Genomic DNA, 26,418 nt, shown 5'->3' with positions numbered 1-26,418 from the left:
ATGGAGTTTTAAAAAGCTTGTGCACCTAAATGAACGTGTCATTAATGTAAATTAATAATTTGTCAATTTATAATTTATCTTTATAATAATACTATATAAAAAAAAATATAAAAAAAATATAATACAATCTATATCTATTTGATATTATATATAATAACAAAGTCATCTTTTGCTAATCATTTTAAAAAAAATTTAAATGGAGAAGAAGTAACCCTTAGATCAAGAACCAACTTTCAATATCACCCATTAGATCAAGTGATCACTCAACAATTGTCTCTCTCCTCTTTTTCTATTGTTTATTGACAAATATACCCTAAAAAGTACGGAGTGAAAGCACGGGGGGTCTGGTACTCTTCCCATCATCACAAAATCATTATCACAAAATCAATGAAACAAATTGAATAAAAAATACACATCTCTCTCTACAATTCTTAAGATAATGGGACGATGCAAGAGATCGATAGAAGAAAAATCACGAACAATTAGGGTTCTTACAGTAGCAGATGCAGATCGACACTATGTGCATTCGGTGATGACAAAAATGGCGTTTTAGAATCGTATGCGAAGCATTCATCCATACAAAATTAAATTTAGGGTTTGAAACGGCAAATGCAGAACGATATTTTTTTTATTGAGCTTCGTACCTTACATTGAAATTTTTGCAATATTTGTATCATATTTGCCAATGTAGTTATCAAATGAGGTTGATCGAAACACTTGCATATAAACACTATTAGGAGTTGTCAATAATAAGGGTACTATCAGACCTGGCGTTGATTTAATTTTTTAAAATTTCAAGTAATTGGCTTAAACGGGTTAGGGTCAAAATGGGTTACTTCGAATTTATAATGGGTTGAACGATCTATGCAGCTGAGCTTAATTGGGTACTTTATGCTATAGGTTGCTATGATGGGAATGGGCTATATGAGGTGCTTATGGTTGAAACTTAAAGTATAGAAATTGATGCAAAATCAGTTGTTGATCAAATTTTAGGTGTAGCTTTGCCATCACCAGAGTGTTGTGCACTTTGATTTAAAGCAAGAGGTATGTATTTTTTATATATGGACTTAATTGGATCCATTTAAAGTGCACTTCATATTCATAAATTGCTAAATTTTTCAGCAGTGCACCTAAGGTTAAGAGACAAAGACTGTGTGGTCCCGTTTTTTTATCTACAATTTTGTCAATTCATAAATCTGAGCCTCACCTTTCCATTGTGCAACAATGCAACATTGAAGGTATATTTATCTGACTATAATATTTTTAGTCGTTATAGGGTGTTTAAATTTGTGTTTTAAGAATTGACTTTTTATTAATTCATTTTATGTCTGCTTTGCTATTAATGTATAAGTTTTATGCCAAACATGTTAAATTCATGTAGCGATTAATGTTTTTTTTTTTTTTTTTGTTCTTTATGGTTCACGTAGCATTCGGGTTAATGGATGTTGAATCGATTTTCTGATATCTTTGATAGTCAGAAAATTCTTGAATGAGGTCTAGCAAATGGTTCGTGAATTTGTTTCATACTAAAGTAATCTTTGTAAGTACCTTTTCATACCGGCCTGAAATTATAGATTCATATATCTTATACGACCTTAATAAATGGTCTTGCTTACATTTCAATTGTAACATCGTCATTCATTAATCTGCATTCATTATGTAAATCTCATTGCAAATAACAATAATGATATGTAACTACCAGATTATAAATAGTATATATGTCAAATATTATGTCCATTTGGTGATCCTTTGGTGCCAATTCGGTGAACTGTTGTGTATGTTGCATGACTGATTAATGTGTCTGTGATTTTTGCAGTGTTGTATTAGGGCTTCAGAAGTAGACACTGATGGCATGAAAGTTGGGGCACTCAAATTTGCTATTGGAATTCGAGAAATTAGACATAGTAAGTTATTTTCTTTCACTTTTATGTATCATTTGTTTGTAACAGTTTTGCAATGTTTTTTATGTTAGTTGTCATAATGTGACGTACAAACCAATTTGAATAGACTTTAATATATTGATACGATCATTTAGACTAATTAAAAAGACTTGTATTTATAATCCCGCGAAGTCGCAGGCTATAAACTAGTATAATATATAATAATAACTACATCCTCCCTACGTCCCCTAAAATTACTCCGTATGCCTTAAGAAAGTTTGTTAATTAGTGTATAATCTATAATAATAACCACTTCCTCTGTCACTTGAAAATTACTTCGTATGTTAAATTGCTCAAAAATGGAGTGTGACTAGAGTGTGCACATAATGTGCAATTTACCTGGTACTAGGTCTCGCGCTCGAGAGGCTTGATCACCCGAAATTTTACCTTTTATGGGGGGAGTCAATGTGCTCGTTCATAGGAGGGTTTTCTCGCTCACCAAAAAAAATGTTGTTGAATTTAAGATAGTAATGATAAATGTCATTTTTCTCTGTTATTCAACGTAAATTTCACTAAATTCATTTTAAAAAATGATTGATATTAGTAAATTAGGGTAAATTTGTTGGTGATTTACATGCAAGCAAAAGGTTATTGACTTGTACTTATTAACGGGTTCGGCGAGTGTGGAGTACACGCCCGTAAGAATTAATTCATGCACGCGAAAATGGCCGGGTTCAGGGGCTGCGCCCCCTTGTGGGTCCAAGGGGCAGTCAATCCACCATGTCGAATATACTTGATTAATTATCATTTTTTGATATCGTACATTCTCTTTTTGATTTTTAAAAAAAAATAGTAATCTTATTAAACTCTCTTGCAAAAATAGAAATTTTACAAAATTCGTTACGAAAATGGTAAAACCGAAGTTCCAAACTTCGGTTTTGCCAAATCCGAAGTTTGGAACTTCGGTTTTAGGTGAGGTATCAGTGGAAAACCAAAACCGAAGTTTGGAACTTCGGTTTTGGTCAAATCCGAAGTTCCAAACTTCGGTTTTGAGTTTTCTGTATTTTTAAACCCTAATTTACTTAAATAACTTAGATTTAATAGTTTTTTTTTTTATGAAATTCAACATAACAACAAGTTCTTAATGTCAACATAATCACAAAACCATTTTATGATAGTTAAAGAAAGTGGAAGCATGATTGTTTATAAAAACAAGTTTATATGTTAAACCATTTTGAATGAATTCCATATTGTTATCAAGTCTTGAAACATATGCTTACATATAAGAAAAAGGAAGTAAGATATATACCTCCTCAAGTGTGTTTGAGGGCTGTTTTCAAAAGAGCAAGATGATGATGAAGATTATGACTGAAAGCCTCTAACTTGAAGCCTCAAGTGTGAAAATACCCCAAGCTTTTGATACACCAACACCACCTTTGATAAGTTAGGATTTTAGACACTTATTCAACTAGATTACCAAGCAAAAACTCCATTCTTTCTCCTTGGTATGTCACGGCCAGCAGCAGCTCAAAACAAGGAGAGAATAACTTTAACTTGTTGTATCAAAATGAGTAAGTCAATGCTTGGTTAAAAGAGTTGCATGCACTTGAGGAATGTCATATTAAAAGTAACAAAGACTAGCATGGGTTGTTCCCCTTAGAGTCCCAAAACGTACACCATGGGAGTATTATAATACCATTTGCAATTTTTATAAACTTGTTATAAAACACCATGTCTTTATTAAGTTACTTGCATATTTTATAAACCATTTATAAAATATAACACAACATAATTATTTAAACCTATAAATAATTAAATCCTTATCATATAAATTATCCAAATAATTTATCTCAAGTGATAATATTTTAGAAAACCGATTTTCTAAAATCCAAGTGTCGCGTATTTATTTAATGATCCAATCGTTAAGATTAAATACGTATAAGGTGTCGGTAAGCTTGTTATTGGGTATGACCCGACTTGGATCAAAACATATTAGCCACATTAATTTAATATGTCTCTCGGGCATACGAAATACCTTCATTTTTTACAGTTATATACGCTACTATTACCTTAAAATCAATAATAACATTACAAACAATAAAATATTAGTAATAGTAGTAAGATGCAAATACAAATATTTTGAACAACACTTTTATTAATATCAAAATCACGGTTACATTTTTTTGAAAATAAAAAATACGTAATTAAAAACAAAAATAACACATACAACACATAGAAATTTAACACATAATTAAATTAGATGCAATGAAAGATGTTGGTTTTTCACAATTGCTTCATTTTTGATTAAATTCCATTCATCTTCCTCGCAAAGATGCTCGAATTTTCCTTTACCTTCATTCCAAAACATCACGCCCGAGTGTTTTCGTAGTGTTTTCTTTCAGCCACTCAAACACCTTTGAAATTGTCCGACTAACATCCACATTTTTAAAGTACTTATATTTGTACCCATAGTAAAACTTGAATTGTGGTGAAAACTGATCATTCCAATACACATTAATCTGAACAATAATTGGTGACATGTTTACAAATTTAAAATTTAGGTTTGAAGAAGAGAGTGATACATCCGTTTCTTCTAATAGATGTTGGTTTATATAGAGTAGTTTATAATTGAAAACTGGCATTTCAAAATTCGGTTTCAGTAAAAGCTGCCGAACAGTAAAAGGTAACAGGTAACAGTAAAAGGTAACAGTCTAGTACCCGAGAAACCGAAGTTTCAAACATCGGTTTTGCATGCTTTTTCTGAAAGGTCTGAAACCGAAGTTTAAAACTTCGGATTATTTGTAGATTTACGATTATAAAAGTGAATTTTGATTGTTTCATAAACACATAATAAAAATGGATTCGAAATACGTTTCGACGTGTATCATGGCTGTGATTTTGAATGGAATGATGGAAAAACGGAACTCTCTAAAGGGCTTAAAATGACGTTTGATAAGTAGATGTTCGGGGCTTTAATATGGAGAAGTTGAATCAGTTTCTTCGAGAAAAGCTAGAAAAGAATCCATGTTCAATGGACATATACTATGAAATGTCCTGTTCATATTGATTATCAACGTTCCATATTAATTGATTTCGTTGCGAGGTTTTGACCTCTATATGAGACGTTTTTCAAAGACTGCATTTATTTTTAAAACAACCATAACCTTTATTTTATCAATAAAGGTTTTAAAAACATTACGTAGATTATCAAATAATGATAATCTAAAATATACTGTTTACACACAACCATTACATAATGGTTTACAATAGAAATATATTACATCGACATATGTTTCTTGAATGCAGTTTTTACATAATATCATACAAACATGGACTCCAAATCTTGTCCTTATTTTAGTATGCAACAGCGGAAGCTCTTAGTATTCACCTGAGAATAAACATGTTTTAAACGTCAACAAAAATGTTGGTGAGTTATAGGTTTAACCTATATATATCAAATCGTAACAATAGACCACAAGATTTCATATTTCAATACACATCCCATACATAGAGATAAAAATCATTCATATGGTGAACACCTGGTAACCGACATTAACAAGATGCATATATAAGAATATCCCCATCATTCCGGGACACCCTTCGGATATGATATAAATTTCGAAGTACTAAAGCATCTGGTACTTTGGATGGGGTTTGTTAGGCCCAATAGATCTATCTTTAGGATTCGCGTCAATTAGGGTGTCTGTTCCCTAATTCTTAGATTACCAGACTTAATAAAAAGGGGCATATTCGATTTTGATAATTCAACCATAGAATGTAGTTTCACGTACTTGTGTCTATTTTGTAAATCATTTATAAAACCTGCATGTATTCTCATCCCAAAAATATTAGATTTTAAAAGTGGGACTATAACTCACTTTCACAGATATTTCCTTCCTCGGAAATAAGACTTGGCCACGGATCGATTCACGAACCTATACAAATATGTACATATATATCAAAGTATGATCAAAATATAATTACAACCATTTTTATTATGTTTTAAAGATTTGAGTGTATTAAGTCAGCTGTCCTCGTTAGTAACCTACGACTAGTTGTCCACAGTTAGATGTACAGAAATAAATCGATATATATTATCTTGAATCAATCCACGACCCAGTGTATACACATCTCAGGCTAGATCACAACTCAAAGTATATATATTTTTGGAATCAACTTCAATCCTGTATAGCTAACTCCAACATTACTGCATATAGAGTGTCTATGGTTGTTCCAAATAATATATATACATGGGTCGATATGATATGTCAAAACTTTTGCATACGTGTCTATGGTATCCCAAGATTACATAATATATTAGAATACATGTATAATACAATATAAGTTAGCTAAGATATGATTTGTATAGATTTGTGAAACATTTTCCGTAGCTAAAAAGATCAAAAATATCCAATCTTGTTTTACCCATAACTTCTTCATTTTAAATCCGTTTTGAGTGAATCAAATTGCTATGGTTTCATATTGAACTCTAATTTAAGAATCCAAACAGAAAAATTATAGGTTTATAGTCGGAATTTTAAGTTACATGTCAATTACTAAAGAGGTAGTCATTTCCGTCGAAAGAACGACATCTTGATGACCATTTTGAAAAACATACTTTCACTTTGAGTTTAACTAAGATTTTTGGATATAGTTTCATGTTCATATGAAAAATCATTTTTCCAGAAGAACAACTTTTAAATCAAAGTTTATCATAGTTTTTAATTATCCAAACCAAAACAGCCCCCGGTTTCACTACGACGGCGTATATCCGATTTTATGGTGTTCATCGTGTTTCCAGGTTATAAATCATTAAGTTAGCATATCATATAGATATAGAACATGTGTTTATTTGATTTTAAAAGTCAAGTTAGAAGGATTAACTTTTGTTTGCGAACAAGTTTAGAATTAACTAAACTATGTTCTAGTGATTACAAGTTTAAACCTTCGAATAAGATAGCTTTATATGTATGAATCGAATGATGTTATGAAAATCATTACTACCTCAAGTTTTCTGGATAAAACTACTGAAAATGAGAAAAATGGATCTAGCTTCAAAGGATGCTTGGATGGCTTGAAAGTTCTTGAAGCAGAATCATGACACGAAAACAGTTCAAGTAAGATTTTCACTCGAAATAAGATTGTTATAGTTGTAGAAATTGAATCAAAGTTTGAATATGAATATTACCTTGAATTAGAAAGATAACCTACTATAAATAACAAAGGTTCCTTGATCTTAGATGATTACTTGGAATGGATTAGAAAGCTTGGAAGTAGACTTGCAAACTTGGAAGTATTCTTGATTTTTATGAAACTATACTTATGGAATTTATGAAGAACACTTAGAACTTGAAGATGGAACTTGAGAGAGATCAATTAGATGAAGAAAATTGGTTGGTATATGGATTAGATATAAAGGATATGTAATTTTGTTTTCATGTAAATAAGTCATGAATGATTACTAATATTTTTGTAATTTTATGAGATATTTCATGCTAGTTGTCAAATGATGGTTCCTACATGTGTTAGGTGACTCACATGGGCTGCTAAGAGCTGATCATTAGAGTGTATATACCAATAGTACATACATCTAAAAGCTGTGTATTGTGCGAGTACGAATACGGGTGCATACGAGTAGAATTGTTGATGGAACTGAACGAGGATGTAATTGTAAGCATTTTTGTTAAGTAGAAGTAATTTGATATGTGTCTTGAAGTCTTTCAAAAGTGTAAGAATACATATCAAAACACAACATGTATATACATTCTAATGGAGTCGTTAAGTCTTCGTTAGTCGTTACATGTAAGTGTTGTTTTGAAACCTTTAAGTTAACGATCTCAATTAATGTTGTTAACCCAATGTTTATTATATCAAATGAGATGTTAAATTATTATATTATCATGATATTATGATGTATGAATATCTCTTAATATGATACATACATTAAAATATCGTTACAACGATAATCGTTACATATAAGTCTCGTTTCGTAATTCTCGAGTTAGTAGTCTTGTTTTTACATATGTAGTTCATTGTTAACACACTTAATGATATATTTAAATATCATTTTATCATGTTAAATATAGTGTATCAATATCTTAATATGATACATATGTATTTAGTAGACGTTATCATAACGATAATCGTTATATATATCATTTCGAGTTTCTTAACTTAGTAAACTCATTTCTTATGTATATCACACATTGTTAATATACTTAGTGAGATACTTACTCATCATAATCTCATATCAACCATATATATATGTCTATATATACCAAAACATGTAGTTTTCACAATTTTGTAACATTCGTGAATCGCCGGTCAACTTGGGTGATCAATTGTCTATATGAAACTTATTTCATTTAATCAAGTCTTAACAAGTTTGATTGCTTAAAACGTTGGAAACATTTAGTCATGTAAATATCAATCTCAATTAATATATATAAACATGGAAAATTTGGGTCACTACAGTACCTACCCGTTAAATAAATTTCGTCCCGAAATTTTAAGCTGTTGAAGGTGTTGACGAATCTTCTGGAAATAGATGCGGGTATTTCTTCTTCATCTGATCTTCACGCTCCCAGGTGAACTCGGGTCCTCTACGAGCATTCCATCGAACCTTAACAATCGGTATCTTGTTTTGCTTAAGTCTCTTAACCTCACGATCCATTATTTCGACGGGTTCTTCAATGAATTGAAGTTTTTCATTGATTTGGATTTCGTCCAACGGAATAGTGAGATCTTCTTTAGCAAAACATTTCTTCAAATTCGAGACGTGGAAAGTGTTATGTACAGCCGCGAGTTGTTGAGGTAGCTCCAGTTGGTAAGCTACTGGTCCGACACGATCTATAATCTTGAATGGTCCAATGTACCTTGGATTTAGTTTCCCCCGTTTACCAAATCGAACAAAGCCTTTCCAAGGTGAAACCTTAAGCATGACCATTTCTCCAATTTCAAACTCTATATCTTTTCTTTTACTGTCCGCGTAGCTCTTTTGTCGACTCTGGGCGGTTTTCAATCGTTGTTGAATTTGGATGATTTTCTCGGTAGTTTCTTGTATTATCTCCGGACCCGTAATCTGTCTATCCCCCACTTCATTCCAACAAATCGGAGACCTGCACTTTCTACCATAAAGTGCCTCAAACGGCGCCATCTCAATACTAGAATGATAACTGTTGTTGTAGGAAAATTCTGCTAACGGTAGGTGTCGATCCCAACTGTTTCCGAAATCAATAACACATGCTCGTAGCATGTCTTCAAGCGTTTGTATCATCCTTTCACTCTGCCCATCAGTTTGTGGATGATAGGCAGTACTCATGTCTAGACGAGTCCCCAATGCTTGTTGCAACGTATGCCAGAACCTTGAAACAAATCTACCATCCCTATCAGAGATAATAGAGACGGGTATTCCATGTCTGGAGACAACCTCCTTCAAATACAATCGCGCCAACTTCTCCATTTTGTCATCTTCTCTCATTGGCAGGAAGTGTGCTGACTTGGTGAGACGATCAACTATTACCCAAATAGTATCATAACCACTTGCAGTCCTTGACAATTTAGTAATGAAATTCATGGTAATATTTTCCCATTTCCATTCCGGAATTTCAGGTTATTGTAGTAGACCTGATGGTTTCTGATGTTCACCTTTGACCTTAGAACACGTCAAACATTCTCCTACATATTTAGCAATATAGGCTTTCATACCCGGCCATCAAAAGTGTTTCTTGAGATCTTTATACATCTTCCCCGCTCCGGGATGTATTGAATATCTGGTTTTATGTGCTTCTTTAAGTACCATTTCTCTCACATTTCCAAACCTTGGTACCCAAATTCTATCAGCCCTATATCGGGTTCCGTCTTCCCAAATATTAAGATGTTTCTCTGATCCTTTGGGTATCTCATTCTTCAACTTTCCTTCTTTTACAACCCCCTTTTGCGCCTCCTTTATTTGAGTAGTAAGGTTAGTACGAATAATTATATTCATAGCTTTTACCCGTATAGGTTCTCTGTCCTTTCTACTCAAAGCGTCAGCTACCACATTCGCCTTCCCCGGGTGGTATCGAATCTCAAAATCATAATCATTCAACAGTTCAATCCACCTGCGTTGTCTCATATTCAGTTGCTTCTGATTAAATATATGTTGGAGACTTTTGTGGTCGGTATATATAATACTTTTGACCCCATATAAATAATGCCTCCAAGTCTTTAATGCAAAAACAACAGAACCCAATTCCAAATCGTGAGTTGTATAATTTTGCTCGTGAATCTTCAATTGTCTAGACGCATAAGCAATCACCTTCGTTCGTTGCATTAATACACAACCGAGACCTTGCTTTGATGCGTCACAATAAATAACAAAATCATCATTCCCTTCAGGCAATGACAATATAGGTGCCGTAGTTAGCTTTTTCTTCAATAACTGAAACGCCTTCTCTTGTTCATCCTTCCATTCAAATTTCTTCCCTTTATGCGTTAATGCAGTCAAGGGTTTTGCTATTTTGGAGAAATCTTGGATGAATCTTCTGTAGTAACCAGCCAATCCTAAAAATTGACGTATATGCTTCGGAGTTTTTAGGGTTTCCCACTTTTCAACGGTTTCGATCTTTGCCGGGTCTACCTGGATACCTTCTTTGTTCACTATGTGACCGAGGAATTGAACTTCTTCCAACCAAAATGCACACTTTGAAAACTTAGCGTACAGTTTTTCTTTCCTCAATACTTCTAGCACTTTTCTCAAATGTTCTTCGTGCTCTTGATCATTATTTGAGTAAATAAGTATGTCATCGATGAAAACAATGACAAACTTGTCAAGATATGGCCCACACACTCGGTTCATAAGGTCCATGAATACAGCTGGTGCGTTAGTCAATCCAAACGGCATAACCATAAACTCGTAATGACCATAACGCGTCCTAAAAGCAGTTTTTGGAATATCATCCTCCTTTACTCGCATTTGATGATATCCAGAACGTAAATCGATTTTCGAATAAACCGACGAGCCTTGTAGTTGATCAAATAAGTCGTCAATTCTCGGAAGTTGATAACGGTTTTTGATGGTAAGTTTATTCAACTCTCTGTAGTCAATACACAACCTAAATGTACCATCCTTCTTCTTGACAAACAAAACAGGAGCTTCCCATGGTGATGTGCTTGGTCAAATGAAACCACGTTCTAATAGTTCTTGCATTTGGCTTTACAGTTCTTTCATCTCGTTGGGTGCGAGTGTAGTGACCCGAACTTTTCCATGTTTATATATATATTAAATGAAATTGTTATTTACATGATTAAGTGTTTCCAACATGTTAAGCAATCAAACTTGTTAAGACTTGATTAATTGAAATAGGTTTCATATAGACAATTGACCACCCAAGTTGACCGGTGATTCACGAACGTTAAAACTTGTAAAAACTATTTGATGACATATATATGGTTATATATATAGTTAACATGATATTATGATAAGTAAACATATCATTAAGTATATTAACAATGAACTGCATATGTTAAAACAAGACTACTAACTTAATGATTTTGAAACGAGACATATATGTAACTATTATCGTTGTAACGACATTTAATGTATATATATCATATTAAGAGATATTCGTACATCATAATATCATGATAATATAATAATTTAAAATCTCATTTGATATTATAAACATTGGGTTAACAACATTTAACAAGATCGTTAACCTAAAGGTTTCAAAACAACACTTACATGTAACGACTAACGATGACTTAACGACTCAGTTAAAATGTATATACATGTAGTGTTTTAATATGTATTCATACAATTTTGAAAGACTTCAAGACACTTATCAAAATACTTCTACTTAACAAAAATGCTTACAATTACATCCTCGTTCAGTTTCATCAATAATTCTACTCGTATGCACCCGTATCCGTACTCGTACAATACACAGCTTTTAGATGTATGTACTATTGGTATATACACTCTAATGATCAGCTATTAGCAGCCCATGTGAGTCACCTAACACATGTGGTAACCATCATTTGGCAACTAGCATGAAATATCTCATAAAATTACAAAAATATGAGTAATCATTCATGACTTATTTACATGAAAACAAAATTACATATCCTTTATTTCTAATCCATACACCAATGACCAAAAACACCTACAAACACTTTCATTCTTCAATTTTCTTCATCTAATTGATCTCTCTCAAGTTATATCTTCAAGTTCTAAGTGTTCTTCATAAATTCTACAAGTTCTAGTTTCATAAAATCAAGAATACTTCCAAGTTTGCTAGCTTACTTCCAATCTTGTAGAGTGATCATCCAACCTCAAGAAATCTTTCTTATTTATAGTAAGATATCTTTCTAATATAAGGTAATACTCATATTCAAACTTTGATTCAATTTCTATAACTATAACAATCTTATTTCGAGTGAAAATCTTACTTGAACTTGTTTTCGTGTCATGATTCTACTTCAAGAACTTTCAAGCCATCCAAGATCCTTTGAAGCTAGATCCATTTGTCTCTTTTCCAGTAGGTTTATCCACAAAACTTTAGGTAGTAATGATGTTCATAACATCATTCGATTCATACATATAAAGCTATCTTATTCGAAGGTTTAAACTTGAAATCACTAGAACATAGTTTAGTTAATTCTAAACTTATTCGCAAACAAAAGTTAATCCTTTTAACTTGACTTTTAAAATCAACTAAACACATGTTCTATATCTATATGATATGCTAACTTAATGATTTAAAACCTGAAAATACGAAAAACACCCTAAAACTGGACATACGCCGTCGTAGTAACACCGCGGGCTGTTTTGGGTTTGATAATTAAAAACTATGATAAACTTTGATTTAAAAGTTGTTCTTCTGGGAAAATGATATTTCTTATGAACATGAAACTATATTCAAAAATCATGGTTAAACTCAAAGTGAAAGTATGTTTTTCAAAATGGTCATCAAGACGTTGTTCTTTCGACTGAAATGACTACCTCTTACAAAAATGACTTGTAACTTATAATTCCGACTATAAACCTATACTTTTTCTGTTTAGATTCATAAAATAGAGTTCAATATGAAACCATAGCAATTTGATTCACTCAAAACGGATTTAAAATGAAGAAGTTATGGGTAAAACAAGATTGGATATTTTTTATTTTTGTAGCTACGGGAAATATTAACAATTCTATACAAATCATATCCTAGCTAACTTATATTGTATTATACATGTATTCTAATATATTATGTAATCTTGAGATACCATAGACACGTATACAAATGTTTTGACATATCATATCGACTCATGTATATATATTATTTGGAACAACCATAGACACTCTATATGCAGTAATGTTGGAGTTAGCTATACAGGGTTGAGGTTGATTTCAAAAATATATATACTTTGAGTTGTGATCTAGCCTGAGACGTGTATACACTGGGTCGTGGATTGATTCAAGATAATATATATCGATTTATTTCTGTACATCTAACTGTGGACAACTAGTTGTAGGTTACTAACGAGGACAGCTGACTTAATAAACTTAAAACATCAAAATGTATTAAAAGTGTTGTAAATATATTTTGAACATACTTTGATATATATGTACATATTTGTTATAGGTTCGTGAATCGACCAGTGGCCAAGTCTTACTTCCCGACAAAGTAAAAATCTGTGAAAGTGAGTTATAGTCCCACTTTTAAAATCTAATATTTTTGGGATGAGAATACATGCAGGTTTTATAAATGATTTACAAAATAGACACAAGTACGTGAAACTACATTCTATGGTTGAATTATCGAAATCGAATATGTCCCTTTTTATTAAGTCTGGTAATCTAAGAATTAGGGAACAGACACCCTAATTGACGCGAATCCTAAAGATAGATCTATTGGGCCTAACAAACCCCATCCAAAGTACCGGATGCTTTAGTACTTCGAAATTTATATCATATCCGAAGGGTGTCCCGGAATGATGGGGATATTCTTATATATGCATCTTGTTAATGTCGGTTACCAGGTGTTCACCATATGAATGATTTTTATCTCTATGTATGGGATGTATATTGAAATATGAAATCTTGTGGTCTATTGTTACGATTTGATATATATAGGTTAAACCTATAAATCACCAACATTTTTGTTGACGTTTTAAGCATGTTTATTCTCAGGTGATTATTAAGAGCTTCCGCTGTCGCATACTTAAATAAGGACAAGATTTGGAGTCCATGCTTGTATGATATTGTGTAAAAACTGCATTCAAGAAACTTATTTCGTTGTAACATATTTGTATTGTAAACCATTATGTAATAGTCGTGTGTAAACAGGATATTTTAGATTATCATTATTTGATAATCTACTTAAAGTTTTTTAAACCTTTATTGATGAAATAAAGGTTATGGTTTGTTTTAAAATGAATGCAGTCTTTGAAAAAATGTCACATATAGAGGTCAAAACCTCGCAACGAAATCAATTAATATGGAACGTTTTTAATCAATAAGAACGAGACATTTCAGTTGGTATCTGAGCGTTGGTCTTAGAGAACCAGAATTTTGCATTAGTGTGTCTTATCGAGTTTGTTAGGATGCATTAGTGAGTCTGGACTTCGACCGTGTTTACTTGAAAAATGATTGCTTAACAAATTTTGTTGGAAACTATATATTTTTAACATGTGAATATTATGTGATATATTAATCTCTTAACGTGTTTGATATTATGTGATAAATGTCTACCTCTAGAACAAGTCCCATTGACTCACCTAATAATAATGAAGAGTCAAATGTAAATTGGAATGATTCGTGGACTAATTCACAAGTTCCCGAAGAGGAACCGGAAGAAGAGTCGGAACCGGAAGAAGAATCGGAACCGGAAGAAGAAATAGAACCAGTGGGGGAAATAATAAAATGGTTAAGTAGAAGAAAATCCTCAACCAACCGATCAAGGTTAATTATGGTCAATGGTGTTTCCGCCAAGGAAGCAAAGTATTGGGAGGATTACCAATTCTCCGATGAATCGGATCCCGACAAGAATTCCGATGATGTTATAGAAATTACCCCAACACAATTTAATAAGGCAAAAGAGAACAATAAGGGAAAGGGCATAAAAATAGAGAAATTTGATGCCAAACCCGATGAACTTTATATGTATCGTCAACACCCGTATTTCTTAAGTTGTGATAATAACCCGGGAACCTCTAAACCACCAGGTTTTTCTAAACCAATGTGGAAAACGACGGCTCGTATTAGGAGAACATCATATATCCCTAGAAACTTGGCAAAATGAACCAAAACCGAAGAAGAAGAAACGACCGAGTCGGAATAAGATATTTGTATTCGTGTGGTGTAATATATATAATATAGTGTGCTTATGCTTTATGATATATGTAAAAATTACTTGTATTAATAAGTATTTTTTTATGAATCTAACTCTTGTCTATTTTACAGTATAAAAACACAAAATGGATAGACAACCAATATTTTAAGAGACCTACCTGGAGACATGATTGATGAAATCTTGTCTAGAGTCGGTTAGAATTCCTCGGCACAACTATTTAAGGCGAGATCAGTTTGTAAGACATTCGAAGAACGTTCCAAGAATGCCTTGATTTATAAAAGTCTTTCGTTCGAAAGATGGGGGATATCACATTGGGAAATCCATAAGTTACGATGTGTTTACTTTGACGCATATATTGCGGGGAACCCAAATGCTATTTTACGCAACGGGTTAAGAAATTATTTTGACTCAATATATCCGAATATAGGACTTCATGATTTAGAAAAAGCGGCTAACATGCAACATAAAGAAGCATGTTATGCTTACGGGTTAGTAATGTTCGCTTCTCACCAAAGTGAGACCAAGAACATCGGGCTACAACTATTATACAAAACGTTCCCACAAGTGACGAAGTCGGTAATTGGGGTAAGAAATGAGGTTTTTATGTTATTACGAGACTGTTGGTCATTACGTAACCTTCATCCTTTTGACGACGTTACAACACATTGTCTTACTATCGATCACAACTGTTATGTTCCACAAAACCAAGGATGGGAAGTGGTATTAGTAAAACCAGAATGCATGACTTGTTTCTGGACGTATGAATTATGTGTCTTTATTGCCTTTGCTGAACGCCTTATTTACTTATTAGAATTATCTTCGCAACTACTTTGTATCAAAGTTTTATGTGCTATGTTTCATGCTATATGTAAAATAGTGGTATTGTAAGTTTGCAAGTTATTGTATAAAGGTTTGAATATGATATATATTTTTTTTGTGATTAGTTTTTCATATAGAATTGTAGTAGTTGAAATGGTATGTTAGCTACTAAGTATGAACTTAACGGGTATGTACTACCCGAATTAAAGAGTATAAAACGCTAATATGAAGAAAGAGCTTTTATAAATAAGTTCATATTACGCTACAAAATACTATTGACTACTCTTGATATTCTATATGATTAACTTGTTTCATTTGACTATTTTTGAAGGAAATGGCACCGACTACTCGACACACCTTGAATATGAGCGAAGAGGAATTTCGTGCCTTTCTTGCTTCAAACATATCCGCAGTACAGGCCGCGCTACATACCAACAATAACTCTGAATCTAGTAATACAGCTAACGGCACAAGAAATCGTGTAGGATGCTCCTACAAGGAATTCACTACCTGCAAACCTTCAGAATTTGATGGGACCGAAGGACCAATCGGATTGAAACGGTGGACCGAGAAAGTTGAATCGATCTTTGCCATAAGTAAGTGTGCTGAAGGAGACAAAGTGAAGTACGCTACGCATACCTTCACAGGTATTGCGTTAACATGGTGGAATACCTATCTAGAGCAAGTGGGACAAGATGCTGCTTATGCGCTACCGTGGTCAGCATTCAAGCACTTGATGAACGAGAAGTACCGTCCTAGAACCGAGGTCAATAAGCTCAAGTCAGAACTTAGAGGGTTACAAACACAGGGATTTGGTATTACTTCGTACGAAAGACGACTCACAGAATTGTGCCTATTGTGTCCGAGAGCGTTCGAAGATGAGGAAGAGAAGATCGACGTGTTTGTGAAAGGGTTACCGGAGAGAATCCAAGAAGATATAAGTTCACACGAGCCTGCCTCAATACAAAAGGCATGTAGAATGGCTCATAAACTAGTGAACCAGAATGAGGGAAGAATTAAAGAACAGGCGGCTGAAGAGGCCAACGTGAAGCTAGTCAAAAGAAAGTGGGAGGAAAACGGTGATAAGAGTCACCAAAACAACAACAACTATCCCAACAATCGCAACATCAATCGCAACTACAATAAACGACAAAACAACAACAACAACAACTACAACAATCATTCCAACAACAATAACAACCGCAACAACAACAACAATCAGAAGCAGCTATGCCAAAGGTGTGAAAAGTATCACTCGGGGTTCTGCACCAAATTTTGCAACAAGTGTAAAAGAAATGGTCATAGCGCGGCGAAGTGTGAGGTCTACGGACCAGGGGTTAACAGAACGAAAGGAACAAATGGTGTCGGAACGAGTAATGGCGGAGCAAGTAGTGTCGGAGCAAGTTATGCCAATGTAGTTTGTTATAAATGTGGAAAATTGGGCCACATTATTAGAAATTGCCCGAACTAGGAGAACACGAATGGACAAGGCCGCGGAAGAGTTTTCAATATTAATGCGGCAGAGGCACAGGAAGACCCGGAGCTTGTTACGGGTATGTTTCTTATTGACAATAAATCTGCTTACGTTTTATTTGATTCGGGTGCGGATAGAAGCTATATGAGTAGAGATTTTTGTGCTAAATTAAGTTGTCCATTGACGCCGTTGGATAGTAAATTTTTACTCGAATTAGCAAATGGTAAATTAATTTCAGCAGATAATATATGTCGGAATCGAGAAATTAAGCTGGTTAGCGAAACATTTAAGATTGACTTGATACCAGTAGAGTTAGGGAGTTTTGATGTGATGATCGGTATGGACTGGTTGAAAGAAGTGAAAGCAGAGATCGTTTGTTATAAAAATGCAATTCGCATTATACGAGAAAAAGGAAAACCCTTAATGGTGTACGGAGAAAAGGGCAACACGAAGCTACATCTTATTAGTAATTTAAAGGTACAAAAACTAATAAGAAAAGGTTGCTATGCTGTTCTAGCACACGTCGAGAAAGTACAAACTGAAGAAAAGAGCGTCAATGATGTTCCCGTCACAAAAGAATTTCCGATGTATTTTCGAAAGAATTACCGGGACTACCTCCACATCGATCTGTTGAATTTCAAATAGATCTTGTACCAGGAGCTGCACCAATAGCTCGTGCTCCTTATAGACTCGCACCCAATGAGATGAAAGAACTGCAAAGCCAACTGCAAGAACTATTAGAACGTGGTTTCATTCGACCAAGCACATCACATGGAGAGCTCCTGTTTTGTTTGTCAATAAGAAGGATGGTACATTTAGGTTGTGTATTGACTACAGAGAGTTGAACAAACTTACCATCAAAAACTGTTATCCACTGCCGAGAATTGACGACTTATTTGATCAACTACAAGGCTCGTCGGTTTAGTCGAAGATCGATTTACGTTCTGGATATCATCAAATGCGAGTAAAGGAGGATGATATTCCAAAAACTTCTTTAGGACGCGTTATGGTCATTACGAGTTTATGGTTATGCCGTTTGGATTGACTAACGCACCAGCTGTGTTCATGGACCTTATGAACCGAGTGTGTGGGCTATATCTTGACAAGTTTGTCATTGTTTTCATCGATGACATACTTATTTACTCAAAGAATGATCAAGAGCATGAAGAACATTTGAGAAAAGTGCTAGAAGTATTGAGGAAAGAAAAACTGTACGCTAAGTTTTCAAAGTATGCATTTTGGTTGGAAGAAGTTCAATTCCTCGGTCACATAGTGAACAAAGAAGGTATCCAGGTGGACCCGGCTGTGATGACCCGGAAATTTTTGACTAAATTTAAACTTAATCTTTAACGTTTCCGACAAGATAAGCAAAGTCTGTAAAGTTGAATCTCAAAATTTTTGAACTACTTTTATATATTTAAATACCCTTCGGTTATTTTCGACGATTCGCGAACAATTATATGTAAATAGATACATATATACTATAACTTGAAAAGGTAACAATGTATTAATTATTTGATACCGTACATTAAACTTATTGATTTAAATATCTATTTGAATATATATGATAAGTTGAAATATTAAAATTTATTTATAAATAACTTCCAATGTGTATTTAAAAACTGATTTATGTATATTAAAAAGATATATACATATATATAATTTCAAGTTATTTAGTAACGATAGTAACATTCGTTTATTGATTCGATTGATATTTAGATAAGTTAACTAAAGCGTTTAAGATGAACCAGTAAAACACTAATTTGCTGCAGTATTTTCAAATTGCTACAGTACCCAAAATGCTACAGTGTTTTCAAAAATCACTAATTGCTACAGTGAATTGCTACAGTAAAAATTGACTTTGCTACAGTAAAACACTATTTCAAAATGAAAATGTATGTATTATATATATATATATATATATATATTAGAAGTAAATGACCAAAATACTCGAAAGTTTAAGATATACTTTGAGTGGTATGGTTTAGGGATAATTTAAGACTATATTTTAACAAAGGTACGAGTCACGAAACGTAAAAAGCGAGTTTTCTAAGTGTACGAAAATACGTTCGAAAACCGGAACCGGGACATAAGTCGAGTAACAACGTACGACTTATCGGAACGAAAACTACAAGTCAAATATGCACGTGAATTTAATATAATATATAATTAATTATATAAATTATATATATTATATATATAATTAAATATTATGTCGACAAACAAAGAAACAAAAATATGTGAGCTGGTATCCTGGGCCATGCGATCGCATGGCCATTACTCACAGAAACCATGCGATCGCATGGTGTCTGAAATCTGGCCAACTCTATAAAAGCTCGAACGTTTTTGATTTTTGATGCATTCATTTCTCTTTCACACTCTTATATTTATATTTATTATTATTATTATTATTATTATTATTATTATTATTATTATTATTATTATTGTTATTATTATTATTATTATTATTATTATTAAGATTAATAATATTATTAATCTTATTATTATTAGTAGTATTATACATAAAATACTACGACGAGGTTATGAGCGTGTCACTTTCAAAATGAGTTTTCGAGCGGGATAAAGCTAAGGAAATTATGGGTTATTGCCAAGGAGGTTATGGGTAATGTTCGGGGGTATATTTGTGAATCAAACCTAGTGTTTATCATCTCCGTTACGTCTACGTACTTTCCTACAATATTGGATCTCAATACTGATACGTTGAGATCTACGGTTATTTGGTAATCTGAGTTTCGGTCACATTTTGGTGAACGACTATATATGCTGCTAAGGTGAGTTTCATTGATCCCTTTTTAATTGCTTTTGCAATATATATTTTTGGGCTGAGAATACGTGCACTTTATTTTAAACGCAATGGATACAAGTACATACTAAATTCTACACTGAGTTTGAACCGAAAATCCCTTAGCTTTGGTAACTGTTAACTGCCAGTTATAAGAACTGGTGGGCGCGAGTAGTAGTATATGGATCCATAGGGCTTGATATCCCCGTCCGAGCTAGAGCACTAGCCTTTTAACGGACGTATGCTATTTGAGAAGCGTACACGTTGGTTTGCGTGTATTATTAAGATGATTATACAAAGGGTACAAATTATATATACGTTAAGTTTAGTTATCAGGGTGCTCAATCTTGTAGAATCTTTTGATAAACATTTTGGATGAAACAACTGAAATCTTGTGATCCACTTTTATATACAGATTATGCCAAACACTAAAACTATGAACTCACCAACCTTTGTGTTGACACTTGTTAGCATGTTTATTCTCAGGTTTCCTAGAAGTCTTCCGCTGTTTGCTTATATGTTAGACAAGCTATGTGCATGGAATCGTACATGGCATATTTTTCAAGGAAACGTTGCATTCACTAAATCATCACCATGTATCTTATTTTGACTGCATTGTCAACGGAAGTACTATTGTAAACTATTATTTACAGTGATTGTCTATATGTACAAATCATCAGATGTCGAAAACCTTTGATTTAAATATTCATTTATGGTATGCCTTTTCAAAAGAATGCAATGTTTACAAAACGTATCATATAGAGGTCAAATACCTCGCAATGAAATCGATGAATGATGTGTTCGTCCATATGGATTTGGAGCGATCGTCACACCGGCAAAGATCGAAACCGTTGAAAAGTGGGAAACCCCAAAAACTACGAAGCATATACGTTAATTTTTAGGATTGGCTGGTTACTACAGAAGATTCATCCAAGATTTCTCCAAAATAGCAAAACCCTTGACTGCATTAACGTATAAAGGGAAGAAATTTGAATGGAAGGATGAACAAGAGAAGGCGTTTCAATTATTGAAGAAAAAGCTAACTACGGCACCTATATTGTCATTGCCTGAAGGGAATGATGATTTTGTGATTTATTGTGACGCATCAAAGTAAGGTCTCGGTTGTGTATTAATGCAACGGACGAAGGTGATTGCTTATGCGTCTAGACAATTGAAGATTCACGAGCAAAATTATATGACACATGATTTGGAATTAGGCACGGTTGTTTTTGCATTAAAGACTTGGAGGCACTACTTATATGGGGTCAAAAGTATTATATATACCGACCACAAAAGTCTTCAACACATATTTAATCAGAAACAACTGAATATGAGACAGCGTAGGTGGATTGAATTGTTGAATGATTACGACTTTGAGATTCGTTACCACCAGGGGAAGGCAAATGTGGTAGCCGACGCCTTGAGCAGAAAGGACAGAGAACCCATTCGAGTAAAATCTATGAATATAATGATTCACACTAACCTTACTACTCAAATAAAGGAGGCGAAACAAGGAGTTTTAAAAGAGGGAAATTTAAAGGATGAAATACCCAAAAGATCGGAGAAGCATCTTAATATTCGGGAAGATGGAACCCGGTATAGGGCTGAAAGAATTTGGGTACCAAAATTTGGAGATATGAGAGAAATGGTACTTAGAGAAGCTCATAAAACCAGATACTCAATACATCCTGGAACGGGGAAGATGGACAAAGATCTTAAGAAACATTTTTTGGTGGCCAGGTATGAAAGCCGATATTGCTAAATATGTAGGAGAATGTTTGACGTGTTCTAAGGTCAAAGCTGAACATCAGAAACCATCAGGTCTACTACAACAACCTGAAATCCCGGAATGGAAATGGGAAAACATTTCCATGGATTTCATTACTAAATTGCCAAGGACTGCAAGTGGTTATGATACTATTTGGATAATAGTTGATCGTCTCACCAAGTCAGCACACTTCTTGCCAATAAGAGAAGATAACAAGATGGAGAAGTTAGCACGACTGTATTTGAAGGAAGTCGTCTCCAGACATGGAATACCAATCTCTATTATCTCTGATAGGGATGGCAGATTTATTTCAAGATTCTGGCAGACATTACAACAAGCATTAGGAACTCGTCTAGACATGAGTACTGCCTATCATCCACAAACTGATGGGCAGAGCGAAAGGACGATACAAACGCTTGAATACATGCTACGAGCATGTGTTATTGATTTCGGAAACAGTTGGGATCGACATCTACCGTTAGCAGAATTTTCCTACAACAACAGCTACCATTCAAGCATTGAGATGGCGCCGTTTGAAGCACTTTATGGTAGAAAGTGCAGGTCTCTGATTTGTTGGAGTGAAGTGGGGGATAGACAGATTATGGGTCCGGAGATAATACAAGAAACTACCGAGAAGATCATCCAAATTCAACAACGGTTGAAAACCGCCCAAAGTCGACATAAGAGCTACGCTGACATTAAAAGAAAAGATATAGAATTTGAAATTGGAGAGATGGTCATGCTTAAAGTTGCACCTTGGAAAGGCGTTGTTCAATTTGGTAAACGAGGGAAATTAAATCCAAGGTATATCGGACCATTCAAGATTATTGATCGTGTCGGACCAGTAGCTTACCGACTTGAGTTACCTCAACAACTCGCGGCTGTACATAACACTTTCCACGTCTTGATGTTGAAGAAATGTTTTTCTAAAGAAGATCTCACTATTCCGTTAGATGAAATCCAAATCAACGAAAAACTTCAATTTATCGAAGAACCCGTCGAAATAATGGATCGTGAGGTTAAAAGACTTAAGAAAAACAAGCTACCAATTGTTAAGGTTCGATGGAATGCTAGTAGAGGACCCGAGTTCACCTGGGAATGAGAAGATCAGATGAAGAAGAAATACCCGCATTTATTTCCAGAAGATACGTCAACACCTCCAACTGCTTAAAATTTCGGGACGAAATTTATTTAACGGGTAGGTACTGTAGTGTCCCGAACTTTTCCATGTTTATATATATATATATATATATATATATATATATATATATATATATATATATATATATATATATATATATATATTAAATGAAATTGTTATTTACATGATTAAGTGTTTCCAACATGTTAAGCAATCAAACTTGTTAAGACTTGATTAATTGAAATAGGTTTCATATAGACAATTGACCACCCAAGTTGACCGGTGATTCACGAACGTTAAAACTTGTAAAAACTATATGATGACATATATATGGTTATATATATTGTTAACATGCTATTATGATAAGTAAACATATCATTAAGTATATTAACAATGAACTACATATGTAAAAACAAGACTACTAACTTAATGATTTTGAAACGAGACATATATGTAACGATTATCATTGTAACGACATTTAATGTATATATATCATATTAAGAGATATTCGTACATCATAATATCATGATAATATAATAATTTAAAATCTCATTTGATATTATAAACATTGGGTTAACAACATTTAACAAGATCGTTAACCTAAAGGTTTCAAAACAACACTTACATGTAACGACTAACGATGACTTAACGACTCAGTTAAAATGTATATACATGTAGTGTTTTAATATGTATTCATACACTTTTGAAAGACTTCAAGACACTTATCAAAATACTTCTACTTAACAAAAATGCTTACAATTACATCCTCGTTCAGTTTCATCAATAATTCTACTCGTATGCACCCGTATCCGTACTCGTACAATACACAGCTTTTAGATGTATGTACTATTGGTATATACACTCTAATGATCAGCTATTAGCAGCCCATGTGAGTCACCTAACACATGTGGTAACCATCATTTGGCAACTAGCATGAAATATCTCATAAAATTACAAAAATATGAGTAATCATTCATGACTTATTTACATGAAAACAAAATTACATATCCTTTATTTCTAATCCATACACCAATGACCAAAAACACCTACAAACACTTTCATTCTTCAATTTTCTTCATCTAATTGATCTCTCTCAAGTTATATCTTCAAGTTCTAAGTGTTCTTCATAAATTCTACAAGTTCTAGTTTCATAAAATCAAGAATACTTCCAAGTTTGCTAGCTTACTTCCAATCTTGTAGAGTGATCATCCAACCTCAAGAAATCTTTCTTATTTATAGTAAGATATCTTTCTAATATAAGGTAATACTCATATTCAAACTTTGATTCAATTTCTATAACTATAACAATCTTATTTCGAGTGGAAATCTTACTTGAACTTGTTTTCGTGTCATGATTCTACTTCAAGAACTTTCAAGCCATCCAAGATCCTTTGAAGCTAGACCCATTTGTCTCTTTTCCAGTAGGTTTATCCACAAAACTTGAGGTAGTAATGACGTTCATAACATCATTCGATTCATACATATAAAGCTATCTTATTCGAAGGTATAAACTTGAAATCACTAGAACATAGTTTAGTTAATTCTAAACTTGTTCGCAAACAAAAGTTAATCCTTCTAACTTGACTTTTAAAATCAACTAAACACATGTTCTATATCTATATGATATGCTAACTTAATGATTTAAAACCTGGAAACACGAAAAACACCGTAAAACTGGACATACGCCGTCGTAGTAACACCGCGGGCTGTTTTGGGTTTGATAATTAAAAACTATGATAAACTTTGATTTAAAAGTTGTTCTTCTGGGAAAATGATTTTTCTTATGAACATGAAACTATATCCAAAAATCATGGTTAAACTCAAAGTGAAAGTATGTTTTTCAAAATGGTCATCAAGACGTCGTTCTTTCGACTGAAATGACTACCTCTTACAAAAATGACTTGTAACTTATCATTCCGACTATAAACCTATACTTTTTCTATTTAGATTCATAAAATAGAGTTCAATATGAAACCATAGCAATTTGATTCACTCAAAACGGATTTAAAATGAAGAAGTTATGGGTAAAACAAGATTGGATATTTTTTATTTTTGTAGCTACGGGAAATATTAACAATTCTATACAAATCATATCCTAGCTAACTTATATTGCATTATACATGTATTCTAATATATTATGTAATCTTGGGATACCATAGACACGTATGCAAATATTTTGAAATATCATATCGACCCATGTATATATATTATTTGGAACAACCATATACACTCTATATGCAGTAATGTTGGAGTTAGCTATACAGGGTTGAGGTTGATTCCAAAAATATATATACTTTTAGTTGTGATCTAGCCTGAGACGTGTATACACTGGGTCGTGGATTGATTCAAGATAATACATATCGATTTATTTCTGTACATCTAACTGTGGACAACTAGTTGTAGGTTACTAACGAGGACAGCTGACTTAATAAAATTAAAAAATCAAAATGTATTAAAAGTGTTGTAAATATATTTTGAACATACTTTGATATACACGTACATATTTGTTATAGGTTCGTGAATCGACCAGTGGCCAAGTCTTACTTCCTGACGAAGTAAAAATCTGTGAAAGTGAGTTATAGTCCCACTTTTAAAATCTAATATTTTTGGGATGAGAATACATGCAGGTTTTATAAATGATTTACAAAATAGACACAAGTACGTGAAACTACATTCTATGGTTGAATTATCGAAATCGAATATGTCCCTTTTTATTAAGTCTGGTAATCTAAGAATTAGGGAACAGACACCCTAATTGACGCGAATCCTAAAGATAGATCTATTGGGCCTAACAAACCCCATCCAAAGTACCGGATGCTTTAGTACTTCGAAATTTATATCATATCCGAAGGGTGTCCCGGAATGATGGGGATATTCTTATATATGCATCTTGTTAATGTCGGTTATCAGGTGTTCACCATATGAATGATTTTTATCTCTATGTATGGGATGTATATTGAAATATGAAATCTTGTGGTCTATTGTTACGATTTGATATATATAGGTTAAACCTATAATTCACCAACATTTTTGTTGACGTTTTAAGCATGTTTATTCTTAGGTGATTATTAAGAGCTTCCGCTATCGCATACTTAAATAAGGACAAGATTTGGAGTCCATGCTTGTATGATATTGTGTAAAAACTGCATTCAAGAAACTTATTTCGTTGTAACATATTTGTATTGTAAACCATTATGTAATAGTCGTCTGT

The 26,418-nt window shown here is 33.3% G+C and overlaps 1 long non-coding RNA gene across 2 annotated transcripts; it reads left to right on the top strand.

The window, feature by feature from the left end:
- The first annotated feature begins 1,406 nt into the window (after nucleotides 1-1,406).
- LOC139865736 (uncharacterized) lies at nucleotides 1,407-26,418 on the top strand. 2 transcript variants are annotated; one of them, XR_011765086.1, is made up of 3 exons: nucleotides 1,407-1,540; nucleotides 1,817-1,904; nucleotides 26,269-26,418. It is a non-coding gene; the product is annotated as an uncharacterized lncRNA (long non-coding RNA). The 2 variants fall into 2 exon arrangements; XR_011765087.1 differs by lacking the exon at nucleotides 26,269-26,418 and adding an exon at nucleotides 6,933-6,997.

This window comes from Rutidosis leptorrhynchoides, chromosome 9 (assembly GCF_046630445.1).
Source record: "Rutidosis leptorrhynchoides isolate AG116_Rl617_1_P2 chromosome 9, CSIRO_AGI_Rlap_v1, whole genome shotgun sequence".
Lineage (NCBI taxonomy): Eukaryota > Viridiplantae > Streptophyta > Magnoliopsida > Asterales > Asteraceae > Rutidosis > Rutidosis leptorrhynchoides.
The sequence above is the reverse complement of the archived record's forward strand: the minus strand, read 5'-3'. Positions and strand labels throughout refer to the sequence as shown.